The following is an 18,086-nucleotide window of genomic DNA, read 5'->3' on the forward strand; positions in this document are numbered from 1 at the left end:
TGCCCTTGGTGGGGAGCATTACCCAGGCAACAAACCCTCCTGGGCTCCAGCTGCTGTGGGAAAGGACATCCCTCGCTAAAGATGGGCTCCTTTATTTGCCGTTGGGCTCAGCCTTTTTCAGCAGTTCTGCATGAACTGCCGATGGCTGCACATAGGTGAAGTTGTTAGCGGGCAGAGAGGAGGTTAGAAAGAGCAGTGGGGCTGGCTGAGATTGTAGCAGCCTATGTTACTGATGGTAGAATCTGCACAATAATGCTGGAGTTCTACAGAGCAAATGGAGTATGTAACCTAGGACATGGGAGTCCTAAGCCTAAGGGGAACAAAAGAGGACTAAATTCAAGACAAGTTTCCCCCTTTGTTACTGTTTGCTGGTGCCTTGATCCTACCCCTCCATTTCCTTTGGGGAGAAGGCAAATCTGACGTCCCTGTCCCACCTGCTTGGCAGATACAGCCTATGAGAGCTTCAGGATGGAGGCAATGTCTTGTATGGTCATAAGGTCTGCCAGTCAGCGGTTGTACAAAGGTTCAAAAGCACTCCCAGGAATTAACGGGGCTGAGGCAGGAGCTGTGAGGGGTATAGGAGGACACCCAGCAGGCTGAGAGCATGTGTTCCTCAAGGCCTGACTGGTCCCATCAGGCTTCTCATGAGGAAAGGGAGATTCAGTGGGGAGGACAGAAATAATCTCTTGGCAGAGTTAAGGCAGCAACCAAAGATAATGAGTGGCTGATGGCCGGCTCGTTAGCAGGTGTTTATTTTCCTGTGGCCTGTTTGCCCTCCTGTAGGTACACGGGTGTTGACCAATGTCAGGTTTACAATAGTGGGAGCAGAGCCTGACATCGGGAGCTGATGGGAGTGCTGTGGATTGCACTGAGCACACCTGAGCATTCTGCTGGCGGTGGAAGGAGGTGGCACAAGCTATGCTGTGGTCTCAGGAACCACAGACCACTGGTGCTGCCAGCCCCCCAGGTCCTCCTGCTGGTGAGGACAATGTTGATCAGCCTGCTCAGCTGAGCACTACACCTGCTGAGGAGCTGCCTTCCTCTTAACAGCCCCTGCATATCTTCAGGCACCCTGAAGGGCCCCTGGTTTGACTTGAGGATTGTCCAGGCAGCATCTCTCTCCAAAACGCCAGAGACTTAAGTTCTGCAGCAACTCCTGCTCAGAGCTATTCTGTTACTGGGTAAGGGACGTTGTGAAGCGAAGCAATTACACATCACAAGCACCTGCTGAGCAGCATGCAGGTCTTTCCAGCTCATGTTCTCTAGGGTGGGGAGGCATAGCAGGTGTGTAATGAGCTGCAGCTGAACCTAATCATTGTGAGATGCAGAAAGCCTGCTGGTGAGTCAGTGGCTGATCTTTTTGTGACTTTGTGGATACAGCATGCTGGAGTCTATAGGAATAGTCTTTTGCCTTCAGAAGTTTGAGCTTGCGTTGGGTTTTGTTGGACCCAGTCAGGCTTAAACCCATCATCAGGAGTTACTCTTTTGTTTGTTGCATTCCTATGCAAGTGACAGTGGATTGTTCTAGTGAATTCCTGCCTTAAGACTGGCTTCATCTCCAGGACAGAGGAAGAACACCTCAAGGTTGGTGCCTGATGATATCTGTGGCTGTATTTGTGATAGGGAGAATTTGGTACAGCAAGAAAAATACTTAAAGAAATAAATATTAATTAGAGAGTAAAGTTAAAACGCTGAGTTCAAACTATATCTACTAGTTGAAGGTACTAAGTCAGAGGTTAAATGTAATTTGACTCATGTACTTTGACTTCATATTTCTTGCTGTACCTTAGCTCCTTTGATTGTCTATATATAAGATGTGATGTAAGAGAGCGTGGGTTTATCGTGAAGATTTTTGTCGTGGAGAGGTGAAGGAGTTGTCTGGCACTTGAGAGTTTTTATATCAGGTTCCGCTTTTGGCACACGGTGGAGCATTTGGAGAAGATCACATCATAGAATGCTGTAGTCAGCTGCTCTAAGGATGGACAAGAGGTTGTGTGTGATGCAAGGGCTCTGAGGAGAGAGCCATTGGGTTTGGAAGGGGTTGCTCTGCTATGAGGCGTGTTTAGGCATAGAGCTTCTGACAGAGTTATAGTAGAAGCTGCCTAGAGAACATGTTGTGGTCACTGGTAAAATTAATTGAGATAATGGAAGAGGATGCTGGAATGAAACATGGTGAGGTATTGGCAAAATGACTGAGGAATTAGCGTGTTTGTTTTCAAAGGTTTATCCAACAATCCTGTACAGAGCTTTGGCCCAGGTAGCAACTGTCTGAGAACTCTCCTAAATGCATGCAGGTCAGGTGTAGTTCTGTGCATGTGTCTCAGATTGCTTGGCCCTGTCTTCTAATACTCTGACACCTGAGGTGATCTTGTAGTGATTGGCTTTCAGTGGCAGTTAGGAAGGTGCTGAGGAATGTTCTATCTGTGCTGTTCTTTTAGCTGCTCTGGGCTGGGGTCCCTGATGTAGTCAGTGGGACTTTGCAGGCAGCAGATGGGCTGTCGGCTGACTCAGATGAGCTCCTGCTTGTGTAGTGCTACTAAGAATCTTGGAAAGCTTGTAATGAGAGCTCAGTTGTTTCTATGCATTTTTTATGCCTGCTGGTGTGCAGTTGCGAATATATAGCCTTTCTAGTGTAGGCAGATAAAATGATTACAGCTCTGTATAAAGCACAGTATGTTGCTATACATGGCATTGAGATTCTTCTCTGACCTTAAGATTGCCCGCCGCCGTTGTAAATTACCCTGTGGAAGCAGAAGGTGAGTACCCAGCCTTTATGGAGGTGGTGTTCCTGTTGTTTTGTGGGTCAGAGAAGTGTTTGGTTACAGAGCAGAATGAGGAACAGAGCCAATGATCCAGAGCTTCTATTGCTTTACTAACACCACTGATCTGTTTCTTAAAACTTCCAATGTTTGCTGGAAAAGTGTTGCAGTTGGCTGAAATTTCACTAGCTGAGCTTCTTGGAGTCAAAGTGAACTTGGTCCTCTATGTGTCTGTCTCTCCTGTATGCACTGAGCAATTTTTGGTCCAATTAGGTGACACAAAAGTCTTATTAGTGCCTTTTTCTAAACCACTTTTACTTCTGTGTGAGCACCTGCAAATGGCCCTTTGCACCTTAGCTCTAGGCACAGTGCAGTGTGTCAACAGCACTGCTGCTAGTTTGCCATCCTATGTTTAACGTAGCCGTGATTACACTGAGGCATGTTAGGAGAAGCTGTTGATAAGTAGCCCAAGTTCTCAGCAGAGAAATGGCACCAGAATAGCTGTAGTGTTGTTTCTAATTGCAATGGATGAGCAGCCTGGCTCATTAATCCTCCCTATCAACAGCACATAGCTCGTCTGCACCAGAATAGACCTGATCTCAGCAAACCTACATCCCGCCCTGGGCTCCTGTTTTTGACGTATTTGGACAAGATGAGATCTAGCACAGGCTGGCAGGGACTCTGTTTGGCTGGACTGCCTTGGACAGCAGGGATGGCCCTGGACTTGTGGGGCTGTGTGCTTTAGGAGGTATCTGGGGTACAGACCCAACAGGTGCTGGCAGAGCTTTGCTGGGCAAAGAGTCTGTGTGCTGTGTTGCTCTTTTCTCTTTGTAGCTTTCTTCTTGGACACCTGCACAATGTGTTTCTGGAGGTTGCAGCTAGCACTGCTAATGAGCAAAACCTGTTTTCTTGCTGTCCTCACTGACTCCAGTTAAAGCTGTGTCTGGAGAAATTTTCTCTCAGGAGACAGTGTAAACTTCTGAAAACCAAACCTGACTCTTTAGCAGCACTCAGTACTGCTGCTGTATCCACAGATCCCTGTGGCAGGAGAAAGTCTTGGTCATCTGGTGGTGGGTTCTATGTGATGGAGGGAATCTGTTCAAGGACAATAGGGACTGTGGAGACAGGGCCAGTACAGGTGCAGTAGTGCTGATGTTTTGACTGCTAAATGATAATTCAGTCTAAATCACTACATATTGTGTAGGCAGATTGGTTTCTGGGACAGGCTGATGCCTGCTGAAGGCTTGGAATATTTTTGTCTGTTTTCTTCATTTTAATTGCATACATCCTATTGGCTTTGAATGCTGAGGAAGACAGCAGCACCCTCTATTACACCCAACTGGGTGGGGATCAGCCAGCTGCAGCCACTCGATATGCACAGTCTGGCTCAGCATGGGCTTCTGTAGAGCCAGGCCTTTTCCCACCCACTACCTTGGGAAGAGCTGCTTCTGGCAAGCTGGGCTCTTATGTCCCTCTCAGCTGCATTCTCAGGGTGACTGAGCTGGATTTGAGTTGATAAGCTGCTGGGGAATTAAGTAAATAAGCCCCTGCTATCTTTGCCTTGCTTTTGCTAAGATGACCATGCATTGTACATGAGGAAGCGGAGGAATCATGACATACTGCAATCTGTCAGAGCAAGGGTTGTGTGTGGGGAAACTGGGCGAAAGGAGATCTGGATTACTGTGATATCCCAAAGAGATACTTTATAGAAATTTCACTTCTTTAGCCTCTCTTATTCTATGTATTTGTCTGGAAGAGGCTTCTAGGAGCACTGCAGGCACATGTCCTGCAACCACAGAATGACAATGTACTACCTATTAAAATTTTCCTTTCAATTTCAGCTGGAGATGATATTTCTCTTTGCTTCCTTTTCACCTTAAAAGTTAAAAAAACTGAAATGCTTTTAATGACTGTGGGGTGGAGAGATGCTGAAAAACAGAAGAAATAAATAGGGAAAACTGGATGCAGAAATGAGGAAATAACTCCCTTGGGCTTGGATATGACGCAGGACCTGTACTGTGTGGTGGGATGTCAGGAATTGATAGCTGGGCTCTTTGGGATGAGCTGCTAACCAGGGAAAGGCAAGGGTGGTGTGAGCTCAGCACAGCAAAATAATAATCTTTCTTCACTCAATGGTTTGATATCACTGGCCTGTTTCAGAGTGACCCAGAAAGTTCCTACGTGGCTAAAATTCCACTCCAGTCCCTGTCTCTGAGCAGTGGAGAGAGATGGGTGGCTGAAGATCAATGCAGAGGCCAGAAATAAGCTGGTGTGCAGGTGCTCACCTAGAAGAAAAAATCACTGTTCTAAAACACAGCTGTCTCTCATTATCCTGCTGGTAGAGCTGGGGAAAAAATAATGAAGTCTCCTGAGTCCCAGTGCTGATATGATACACACAGAGAGCTCTGGAGATGTTTTGTGTGCATCCAAGAGCTTGAGATCCTCCTGAACCTTTCATCTTGCCAGTGGGGACCAAAGTTAGCTGTTACTGTTGGTCAGACAGTTGGGTCCAGTTGGCATCCCAGTACTGGACTTACAACCCATTGGCAGCTTTGCACACCTGGAAACTTTCTATGCTTCCTGCAACCTTTTAGCCGTGGCTATATTGCCTCAAGGAGAGTCCATGGGCACTTCATTATCCTGCTGACTTCATCGGTCTCATTGCATTGTCAGTACACTCATGAGAAAGCTCAGGTTTCAGTTCCTCATAACTTTGCTGAACTTCAGCTATTTTGAACTAAAATTTTCCATGCCAGGTGGGTGTTAAGGCTGAGTACCCCTCTGTGTTCAGCTGAGGCTGATTGACTCTATTTTCCTTCTGTCTGTAGATAATTCTCTTTTAACTTGATCTGATAAAAAATTTTGGAGTAATGTTTTGGTTTCTTTTTTTCCTCCCACTTCTTTGGGAAAATGATAATCATTAATTTTTTTTATAAGAAAATATTAATTTCATTAGCAGCGAGGGAAATGCTGAAATACGTAATTCCAATAAAGTTTTGTTTAGGAAAATAACTGAAAATCCCTTTTGATAAGGTCAGAGTACTTCACTTTGACCTTTTCAGCAATGAAACCTTTCAGTTCTTCATTCCAAGAAAGGACTTGATGTTCTGGGTATGTATCTAAAATGAAATAAAGTTGCTGCTGGAAAGAAACTCTTTAACTCTTGTCAGAGCCCTTCAGCTTTGCAAGTCGACCATTTTTGATGTGGCTTGATGCTGGCAGTTTTTGAAAGGCAGGTGTTTCTTCCAATGGGGTAGCATCAGTATGTCCTAGTGGATAATACTCACAGTTTGCAATAGCTGATATCTGAATATCTGAGTGAGTGGAGGAGCTTTGCCTTATTTGTGTTATGGATTTCTAAGTGGTTAAAGCCAGCTCAGAGAAGGATCTGACCCAGCCTGATTTTGGTGGAAAGGAGGCTCCTGAGCCCTTTTGGTGGAGCTTGTCTTCGAGCAGCTGGCTCTGCAGCATGGGTGATAGTTAAAGGAAGCCTGTACTCTTGTTGTGAGAGGGAAATGTCCATTCTTATGGCTGATTGCACTTGTAAGGCTGCTGTCAGTGTACCTGGAGGGTAGATGTTGACAATACCTTTGTTCTACTAAGACTACATGTCTGCAAGTGAGACCAAATGGATGTGCGTCCCTGGCTTGTGTCTTAGTGTGAACATGAAATTCTACTTTTGTATGTGAGACCTTCAAAAGTACTGACATGTGCTTTGATATTGACTCCTGGCATATCTTTTGGCTGTATTCGAAGGTACTGTTCAGCTGGGCCCCCTGGAACTCATCAGCTCCAAGCCAACACCAAGAACATACCATGCTTCCAAGGGCGATTTTGTGGCTGTAGCAATGCAGTGTTCCTGCTCTGAGGGCCATGAGCTCCTTCAGTGCCTTTTCTTCAGCTTCAGTGTGTTGAAGTTGGTCCCTCTGTGAGAGAAGGGGACAGGCAGCAAAAACTTTCACAAAAACTTGCAATGCACAATAAAGGAAAATTAGCTGAGGGTGTGTTAAAAAGAACAAAAGTGTTTATAACTGTGATTAAACTCTTCCTGTGGAGAAGTAAAAATGATGTGCCAAAAAGAGATTTAATGTCTTGGCAATTTGTATACATATGCTTTATTTCTTTAAAGAGCACTTACGTGTTGTTCTCAGGGTTAGCTACCAGGGAACTTCTCATTTCACTGACGAGGTAAAAAGTATAATCTAAAACAATTTTCCAATAGCATTTCTCTTAAAATGTAAATTTTGGAATGTGATGCCTTGTTTGCTAGAAATCTGCTCCCCTTGTTTGGGTGCTGTGTGGATGAAGCTGGGATTATTGTGTCCTCTGAATTGTTTTATAGGCGTCTATTTCTTGTTCTTGAAAGTTGCTATCAACAGTTCAACAGACCTATGATCACAATGTTGGCAACCTAATTTCCTCAAAGCTCTCCTTACAGTCAGCAGCTTGAATTCAAGTGAAAGATGAACGGCCTTTTTGACCTGGTATTTGCTGTGTATTTTGAAACACTAACCTCAAGAAAGGTATATGTATATGGTTTATCAGCAAGTTTCATTTAGGTCTTATCTGAATATTTAACATGGCATAGTGTAGTTAGTGAAAAAGGGTGATGCTTTTCTAGCATCTGTCCTCTACTAACACTCAGGTGTTGAAATTTGCAAATGTCCTTTTAAGCATCCTATTTTCTTTTCTTTTTACTGTCTTAGGACTGACATGGAAAGGAAACTTGGGGATAATTTGTAAGGAAAAATATCTTTATTTCTTCCTTTTTTCCCCCCTAGAACTCCCTCTGTTCCCTGCCTTCTAACTTTAGAACACTCAATTACTCTGTTCCAGACAGAATGCAGTATTTCTCAGAAAAGAGGGTCCTTTTTTTGCTTTCTTATCAGCCCCACTTTAACCTAGAAAATAAATCAGCAAGAGTTCAAATTCCAGTCTAGTTATTGAAACCACACTGTTGGAATAATTACAGAACAAGTCTGTATCTCTGTACCCATGCTTTTAAAATTACTCACAATTTTGGCAGTTCAAGCCAAAATTTGTGTACATATTTAAGTGTCTACTTACCAATCCAGATTTTAAGTTGTATCATGTTTAGCACCATTTTTTTTTTATCACTTGCTTGCTCTATTCCTGTCTCCACAGTTGGAACTGACCATAGCTCATGCTTACAGGCTGACCCACCTCAATTCACCAACGGCATTATTTTTCCCTCTGCTGGTACTTCATACTGTTTATCTTGTTCTTACTCAGTTTTACTCCATCATCATCTTCTCCTCAGCTGACCCTGAGGTTGAATACCACAGCAGTAACCTTCCACAAACAATTTGCTAGCCTGCTTTCTGTCATCCAAGCTGCATACTTGCTGCCTGATTGACTGATTTTTATTTCAAGTTTATTCTGTAATCCTTCAAAGGATTTTTTTTTTTTTAATCCTAAGAAGGGGATAATTAATGTAGTTATTCTATTAATGCACTTCCTTTTTTAACTGTAATTGTATTGAGATTTTTATATTCATACTATATTGCAATCCTGATAGCTACACTGAGTTTTAAAGTTTGTAAGATAACTTAAACTGACTTCGAAGTTGCAAAGAAATAAATTTAATTCCTTACTTGCGTGATAATGACCTGAAAATTTCCACCCCTGAAGATCCACATTCCTGTGCTCTCTTCCCTTCCAAATGGAAAGCATGATCTTTAAGCTTGTACTTCAGAAACTGAGTTGGCTTGGAGTGTTGACTCCAGCTTCTGGAGCTCAGATGGCTCAGTGGGAGGGTGATGGGATAAGCCCATCTGCATTGCTATAGAGTCATTGAGGTTGTCAAGAGACCCCTAAGATCATGTCCTACCACCATCTCATCCCCACCATGTCCCTTCATTTCTTTCTGAGGATAAATATTTTCTAATCACTGTCAGGTCATTTATGCATACCCAGTTTTGACAAGTAGGTTCCAAAAGCTGAGGGACAGCTGTGAAATGCATCAGTTGCTTGTGAATGGATTTCAGCATCAGGAAAATGAAGTCGTAGGTTGGAGCATGCGGTTCTCCATTTAAAACAAAACAAATCATTCTTTAATATGTGAGCAGTTTCACCAGTGGAGGATCAGACTGCATATCTTTCATCTAAAGGCATTGTTGTTCCTAATCTGTGTGCGTGGGCAGGGAAACTGAGCTACTTTTCCTTTTATTTACTCTAAAGTAATATAACGCTGGTGCTAACCTGGAGGAAATTCTTTGGCAATAACACCCCCAGTGATCATTTGCACTCTGAGTGTTATATAAAAACAACAAACATATTTGCTGCCAAAATCTATAGAAGCATTTTCATGAATCTTAAAACAAACCCAGACTGTAGTAATTGCCTCCAGGCAGTGTTGAATGGCATAAAGTTTGCGTGAGAAAGGTAAAGTAAATACATTGAATGAAGCAAACTTAAATTGCTTTAAAAGTAGCTTTCTGGATAGTAAGAAATGATTCCCTCTCCACGTGTCTGTGGGTGATTGTGAAGAGACAGAATTGGTCAAGAGGCCATGGATTAGTGCTGGGCTTTCACAAGAGGAGGCAGTATTACTGACAACAGTGAGGGTAAGCAATTGGGAATGAGAATTTCTACCAGAGGAGATGAAGTGTTGATGCAGTTATTCAGCACTTGTGAATGAGCTTGTGCCCAGGGTGTCTGCACCTTACCCAAAGGCATCTTCACTAAATACTGTGATAATTGCTTTGCTTCACACTGATGTAACAGTGAGCTTTTGTCTACAGGATGCTACCAATAATAACGTTTTTTCAGAGTAAAAATTTGGAAACCTGCTGGTAGATGTTTCTGTTTTGGCTTGTTCAATGGGAATGTTTGTTTAGGACTACTGATAGCAAAGGAGAACTGGAGTCTTGTAGCACCCAGTTAAGGAGGAATGACACATCTGTGGTCACTGAGAGTTTTAAATAATGTGGTTCCTGAGAAAGGTTTAGCAATTAATTAATTTTCTTTTTTTCCTGCCTATATAGACACTCTGTTGGGTACTGCCAATGGATCATTACAGCACATCCATTGCTTCATGAGGTGGAAGCTTACCAAGTCCCCATGTATGACTCAGTTGGTCTGATGTGTGATGGTACGTGAGGCTCTCACTGATCAAGGGGTACTGCACTTTGTGCATTCAGGCTCCCTTATCTCTGCAACGATTTTTCTTTCTTAAGAGTATGCTCTTACAGCGGGCAGGAAGCAGCTAAAAGAAAACAGTGAGTGAGTTACTCAGTGCGTCTGGAGTACATGTTGATGGAGGGAGCGGTGGGAGAGCAAAGGAGTTTATGACTGAGCTGTCTTTCCAAGAGTAGTTAATACATAGGGATGCAGAGACTTTACACCTAAAATACATCAAAACACTATGTGTTGATTTGTAAAAGATATTTGAGCTTCAACGATACAGGAAAAGAGATGTGATGCCCTCAGACAATAAAGGAGCTTTTATTTCACGTTCTCACCACTTAAGTGTATCATGACAGAAAGATACTGTGCACCTAGATGTGCATAGGCATCTAGTTATACATAGCAGCTATTGAAGATCAAAGGCTACCAGTACCTACTGTGGTCTACCCCTACTGGGGGTCTGTGTGTGGCTTTGTGTGCAGTAGTAAACACTGTTGTATTGTAGGAAGTTAATGAAACCTTAACCAGTGAAAAATTAATGCTATGTTTTGGCTGGAAAATAGTGGTGTGCTGTTTGTTTGCTTTTCTCTCCTCCCCCAACCCAGTGCAAATTATGAGGTGTGTGGATTAGTGACATAAGAATGGATGAGTTTTTTTCTGTGCTTACTTACATAAAGCCTAGTCCAAGTACATGTACTAAGAGGATATAGTTTTTCCTAATGTTAAACTGCAGCCTGTTATGGTAGTGATTCTTCAGCCTTTCCAGTAGGCAGAGCTCCCTGTTCCCCCTCACCATAAAGTGCGGTCTCAGCCCCATCTGCACCCAACACTGTTAAAGAGTATCAGGAGAAGAGTGTATCTATTTTATGTATGATTAGTAAATTCCACAAAGATGTAGTCCTAGTATTGCTTTGGGCAGCCCTATGACAGGGCTCTCTGGAGACAAGGGGATGTCATGGTGGTGTGGCCACTGGTATGTTTCTTGTGACAAAAAAATGCTCGGCCATTTCTTCATAGGTGTGTTGGAGTATATGTGGTGCATAGTGTAGAACTGTCCCATGCCCATGGGCAGAACCTTACCTTTGTTTTGTTGTGTACCTCCTGTGGCAAAGGAGATGCTAAAACGATGTAGCAATGGCCACGAGATAAGGGCAGTCTCACATAGATGCAGGCGGGATGCTAAGGCTGGACAAGAGGTTGTAAGGACACAAGCTGTAGCACGACATGGCAGAAGCAGGTAAGAGCAAGCACTTGAGGCTAATCCAACTTGCCATGTGATGTCACACTGATGAGCACAGGTGCGTCCAGCAGAACATTGATCTGGCAGCTTCGGGTCTGCCTGGTGCACGCAAAGTTCAGGTAGCTCAGAGCACTTTGTTCCCCGTTCCTCTCGCAGACCTGAAATGTGTGTGTTTGTATTACTGGCTTTCTGACATTGTCTGCCTGTTTACAAACCGTGCTTTCTGTGATTGTGTATATTAACACTTGGCAGCTTACATAAATAGGCTTGTTTCTGATACACAAAAAGCAGTGAGCTCCGGCTTCTCGAACTGACTGCTCTGCTAACAGAAATAGAAAATGCTTTTTAAGTCCTTCTGACTCTGAGCGCTGCACCGTGAGCCAGTCCTTTTTAGTAAAAATAGCATTTCCTTACAGAGTCTTTTGGAGTGGCTCAGTATCTCTGCTTTTCCTTCCACTTCTGTGCTTAAAGAAAACAAAAATACCCACACTGATTAATTAATCAGGCTTTTCTCTGCATAAACAATGAGCATTTCTGGCAGCCAATCTGATATTGCTATCTTCATGCTGTCCACTGACATTTGGGGAAATCAAGCTATTTCCAAAGGACTAGTTCTGCTGGAGGTTTTGGGCGAGGTTGTGATGTGTTAAATAATAGATTCTCTTATTTGTACTGACCTGACATTCTTGTTTTTATTATTATAATTATTTTTTTACTGAGTAATTTATGTGATTGCTTGACTTAATGTGAGCTGATGACTTTCCTTTCTCTACCCATGTGCCAAGCTGTCAGCACATGGCGTCATGCCTTGACACAGAAATATGAAGAATCTCATCTGTGAAGCTTCATTTTTATTTTTTTTTCTTAATAGATTTAATCTTTATTTTTCTCCCTGCTGTGAGGATATGCAGGTTACTATATGAGATGAGATGGGGTGCAGCACAGCACCGTAGCTGTCTATCCCAAAGGCAGGATTTTTGATATCAACAGACAGGCCAAACAGCAGGTGAGCCCGAAGAGGCACGTAGGGGAGCTGAACATGGGATGGCTGACCTCACTGTGGGAGATGGGGAAGGCTGTGCACAGAGCCCTGCCTGCTCTGACTTTCAGTTTGCCTCTGGAAACTGAGGTCGTTACCCTGTCGTGCCAACTTGCTCAGCTGGGCGGCTGCCTCCTAGAAGATCATGCTGTGAGGCAGCAGGGACGTGGTCCAAACAGCAAGAAAGGGACATATGGGAATGTAAAGGAAGGTATCATCTGGTTAGGGAGCCCACCTCAAGGAGGAGAAAGAAAACAGGAATCTAAAAATTGCATCTCCCATAGACCTTTCCTCAGTTACAGTATGTTTGTGGATGAGGCTTTGCTGTGGACCTGAGCCTGGTCTCAGATGATGCAGAGGCCACATAGGTCCATCACAGGGATTCTGACCTATTTCATAGTTACTTATTTCCTTGGTTAGTCATTTCTCTTTTTTTATACCTCCATATCAGCTGGAATTTCTGTTTGAAGCTTTTTGGAGCGCATTCTTTCTGAAAGCCTTGCCTGGGAAGATAGAGAGGATTGTTTTGATATCTGTGTAATAATCTAGATCATCTATCAGTGTGACTTATTAGATAAGACCCTTGTTGGGTATCAGGAAGCGTGTGCAATGTTCTCATCTCTCTGCTGACGTATTGTGCAGCTTAACTAATCATTCTGCCTCTCCTTTCTCACTTGTAAATTGAAGCTGATGACGCTTGCTGCCCTTTGTAATGCACTTTAAACCTGCAGAAGGAGATAGCTATGGATGATCAAAAGGAAGTCTGTACTGTTCAGTACATCAAAACAGTGTTTTATTACATGAATTCTGCTACTGGAAAACTTGAATTTATATTTACAATGGTACAAATCTGAAAGCTCGTTGACATCAGTGCAAGGCTTTATGCTGATTTCAAAAGGCATTAAATGAAGCTTTATATAGAGACACCAGCTTTTTATTTTACTTTTTTTCTGCTGACTGTTGTATGTGCCATTTGTTGAAATGGCATTTAATTCCCTTGAACTACCCAGAAAATACTCAGCAGATATAAAATATGGAGGTCGCTGTTTTATTTTGGTAGCAGAGAAATTCTGAGAAGGACAAAAAGGTGCCAGCTGTAGCTGGGGCATAGGACCACCATGGGCAAAGGAGTAAGCCTTCAGTCCACAACAATTAAACTGCACTTTGTCTTCTCTGACAATGCCCGAGCTGTACTTAGTGCTCACCCAGTTTCTTTTTTTCTTATGCGTGTTCTCTGGCTCCTGACTTAATTGAATCCAGACATCGTGGAGCTGGGAATTAAGTGTATTCTCCTTCTAGTGTCCCTTTCTCAGAGCTGCTCCAATTTTAGAGGACTGCTGATGAGTCTTTTCCTTCATGCATGGTTCTTTATTTACCCCTTGTTTAGAACAACTGCAGCTAACAACAGGGGTGGTTATTCATAAGGTTTGATAAGCATCTGTAGCATTTCCTCAGGCTCCAAAATGAAATGACTCTTTTCATCATCACCTTGGGGTGTATAATAGATTAGAGACAGCAATAAGTTATTTCCATTTGAACACTGTGTCCTGAAGTTTGAATGGCTGAGTCAATGAGGCAGTCAGAGATGAGAATCTTCAGTAACTTCTTGATAATTCATGAGCTATGCAGCACACTTTATAAACTCCGAACAGCTTAATAGCATGGTGTTATGTGGCCAACCCTCTGTAAAGCAAGAGGTGACAGCTCAGAGTTCTGTGACCAGTACAGTTCATGGCCTAATTTGAGTGATTAGCTCCTCTTGTCTTTTCTTTCTAGAGTGAGCTTTCCTAGCTTCCTCTTGCATCACTTGGTTCCTGATGCACTTTTGGTTGCTGAATTTAAGAGTGATTAGTTATGGCAGTTGTGAAAGCTGATGATTAAACTGTGATGAAAACATTTGTAATGTTCTTTTCTGTAAATTAAATAGACCGAATGGTGTACATCCTTCATTTTCACTCTGTTCATTTTTCGCTGATCCTTCTATGAATTTTTCAGCTGTTCTCCCCTAGAACTTCTCCAACACTCAAAGAGCTGAAGATTCACTCTCAGAGATCTAAATAATCCTTTGGACATCTCTCTTAAAACTCAACTCTGCGTTAGTTTCCATTAAACGCTCTCCTGTTGTTTTTATAATGCTGAGTATCTCATCTCCATGTGCAATGAATGTTCTTCTACCTATTTCTGCAGTACTGAAATAACCACTGAAGGAATTGCAGTATTCATAACTACTGCTAACTCTGGTTCCATATCGTTTGCTTTTCTTCTTTGCATGCTCAGAGACATCCAATCCTCTTTATTGTCCTAAATTCAGGTTTTTTTTCAGCCTTCTTATTCTGTGTTTACATTTATATCTCTGATTATTAACTTCACTCTTTTCACAGTACTTTAGTTTTGGGTTTTTTGTTTCCTCCTTAAGCCAAATGCTTTTATAATCACTGAAGGCTTTCTTGGTATGTGGCATCTTCATTTCTAGGTTATCTAATAAAATGCTGTTAAAAATGATAACTCGTGTTTTTGTTTATGGTTTTCTATCTTCCTATCAGCTGTTCATAATTGGATGAAATGGCAGGAAGTAGAGTTAGATTAGTGATTTGGGCTCTACATTTGTGATGTTCAATATGAATAGCCGAAGCGTGTTCTCATGCATTGAAAACATTTGGTTTCTGTTCCAGCTTTGTGCTTGCTTGCTTTCTGCTAGATCAAGTCAAGAAACTGTTTTTTGAGCCAGAAAATGGTTGAAATTGCAGTTGATGATTTAAAATGATGGCCAGCTTACTCTTTTGGCAGGTTGACATCTTCCAAAATAACTTCCTTATGCTGAAGTTCTGTCCATCATGCCTAATGAGAAAGCTGTGTTGGAGAGAAACACTTGGGGAGCTCATTGCCTTGTTCACTAGTGTGGTTTGGAGATGTGTAGGAGATTATGATAATTCATTAATCTGCGCTGTATCTTGCGTAGTATTGACTCATACATTTGTTTGTTGTTGGGGTGTCAGTGACAACAAAGTTCTGTACTTGACAGAAAAAGTTACCTCTTCCAATTAAGGCTTCTCTGTATGAGCAGTATTAGCCAAGAGCAGCCTTTGCTGTTTTCTCTAGGCTATCTGAAATAATTTTCCATCTTTCTTTATTCACTGCATTCTCTCTAATAACCTGCTTCTGTCTTGCAGTATTTACATGCAGTTCCCAATAACATCTATAATTTATAAGCCTTACTTCCAGAGCACTGAGATGCATCAAAACAATGTCCAAAGAGCATAAAGCAGTCTTTCCAGCTTTGATATTTCTTTATTTTTAGCTGTTTTCCCCATACAGAACATTATGATGTTTGGTTGCAAGAGCTGATAGAAAATTTCTAACCTGTGTTGACTGGAACCCAAATGATTATGAACTTGTACATTTGATGCAGGCTGTTCCCTGGGGCCTATCTGATGAAGATCTCACTGATATGCTAGAAAGAATCATTGCTGGAAAAAACAACCCTAGTTTTACCAGCTAAATATTTTAGCAGCTGATTAAGACAATTCTGCTTCATCATTTTGTGTCGCTTTCTAGATATGAGATTGCTTTAAAAACAATGAAACAAATAGTAATGAAAGAAATATTTACTACATCTTCCTTCCTGGTATTATTTTCTGTTAGCAGCCTGCTTGCTCTCGTTTCATTCCTTTCTCAGTACCTCACGTTTTTAGGGGAGAAATGGCACCAACAGAGAAGCAGAGTTACGGAGGACAAACTTTAGACAGCAGATGATGGCAGAACTAGGAAAAAAGGTATTTTTCTAACCCAATGTATGCTAGCATAGGTACCTGTATAGGTAACTTCAGCTCCTCATGCTACCAAGAGCTGCTCTGTAGCATGCTATGAGGAGAAAAGATCAGCAACAGCACAATGTACTTGGCCGCTAGCAAGCATCACCTCTGCCTGTTCTGGGTCAGGATGCAAAATCCTCAATTTCAATGGGGAGTTTACTGCTGAGGGAACAACTCTTACCACCAGGCATTGCCGATGTTACTTCTGTGGAAAGGGCTGGGATTTGTTTTCTGTTTTTCTATTCTTGTCTTCTGAATTAAACTTAATCTAAAGCGGTTCAGTAGCAGCCAAAACTACCAGAAGATTTATTTGAAAGCTTTCATGAGATAAGACCTTATAAAAAACACCTTTTTTTTTTTTTTAGGTTTTAAAGCTAAAAGCATGTTCTGGCTCAATTGGAAATCAAAAGTCCTAATGTCTATGCCATGTATTCTGAATTCCTGGGGAGGTATTTTTAGACCTGCAGTTAACACTGCAAGCTTGTCAGCTCTCCAATGGGTGTTTAAGGTCTTCTGCAGACTATTTGTACACTGGCTTCAGAAGCTCGCTGATGTAATATGATGTATGGTGTGCCCAACTCCTGGGCCAGTTGGCCAGCAGCTGAGCAAGAAGCTGAAAGCAATGGGCCTGCGATAGGAAAAACATTTTGGGGCGGATATGAGCAGTAAATGAAAAAGACAGAGTTGGGTATTTGAACCTTTGAGCAAGGGGGTTATAAGTAAGTGACTTTGATGTTTAGGAGGGATGTTAAAACCAAGCAAGAAAGGTCTCATTAAGGAAAAGAGCACAACTTCTCTGCTAGTCTACAGAAGCTGGACTGACCTGGTTTGCAGCCTTCTTAGTATTTGACTACTTGGGAAACTAATAATTGCTTACTTTTAAGACACAGTATGTAACAGATTACATCCCACTGTAAAAGAGACATGAAGCAAAGAATTTGGGTAATTAAAAATGGGAGGGGAAAAAAAAAAGTGGGTATCAGGCCATGTATGTATGATGTGATGTACTGTCACTTAAAATGATATAAAATTTGTAGGGGGCTTAAAGGCTCCTGCAGTATGTCATTACCTTGTTCACTGAGGCATATAATCCCAGTGATGCTGAGTACTCTCGCTTTTGTTTTGCAGTGTCTGCATCCATAGTGGTTGGGGAGATGCCTGCAGTCCTCATGGAATGCATGTTACTCTAGTGGGAGTTGTTCTTGCACATAGCAGGGAGGTTGTGCTATAGGTGACTGAAGGTCCCTCCTAATCCAATCCATTATATGACTTTATGTGAAAATTAAATCTCAAAGAAAGTCTTTTCTTAAAAACAGAATATATTTGACATGTTATTTTAGCAATCAATTTTAAAGGACAAGAATGTAAAGAAATGGATTTAGCCAGAAAGATAAAGTTTGGACTTGATGTAATGCAACTAAATCCCATTTGAGACTTTCCATTACCATATCAGTATGAATTCCTATTGCTACCTATAACAAGATGAAGTTATAGTCCTAATATATAATCCTGCTCTGATGAATGCTGCAAAACATCCTTCTTCTACTAATGTGCTTTTTAAAAAGTGCTCACAGACCCACTAGTGGCATATTTACTATTCAAAACTGTAATGGTGACTAAGCTTTGGCTGGACAGTCATAGGGGAGTGCAGGACAGTGTGCAGGTTCAGCTGCAGGCCCTGTGTGGGGCTCTTGGGGAGGATTTAGTTATGTTTGTTATATTTACCTTTGCATTCAACTCTGTTTGCTTTGGACAAAAATAGGCATCTTCAGGTCTTCACTCCAGATGTGTTCCCTGCCAACACCACCTTGTGCTCAGCCCCAGTCAGAGAACTGGCTTTGGAAGCACCTGAAGGGATGCATCCTTGGAAGGGAAAGCACTATATTACTTGCTCTTGGAGCTGGGAAGGTATTTAAAAACCTCAGCCAGATTATGAAGTTGTGTTATGTAAGGCTTGAAAAAGTGCAGATTGCCTTTTTTCAGCTAATCTGTCAGCCATCTGCTGGCTTGCTGTTGTTTCACAGCAAATACAAGCTGCTTTAAGTTGTTCTTTTAAAGTTTTCATTTAATTCGATTTAACTGATTGT

This window comes from Coturnix japonica, chromosome 3, assembly GCF_001577835.2.
Source record: "Coturnix japonica isolate 7356 chromosome 3, Coturnix japonica 2.1, whole genome shotgun sequence".
NCBI lineage: Eukaryota > Metazoa > Chordata > Aves > Galliformes > Phasianidae > Coturnix > Coturnix japonica.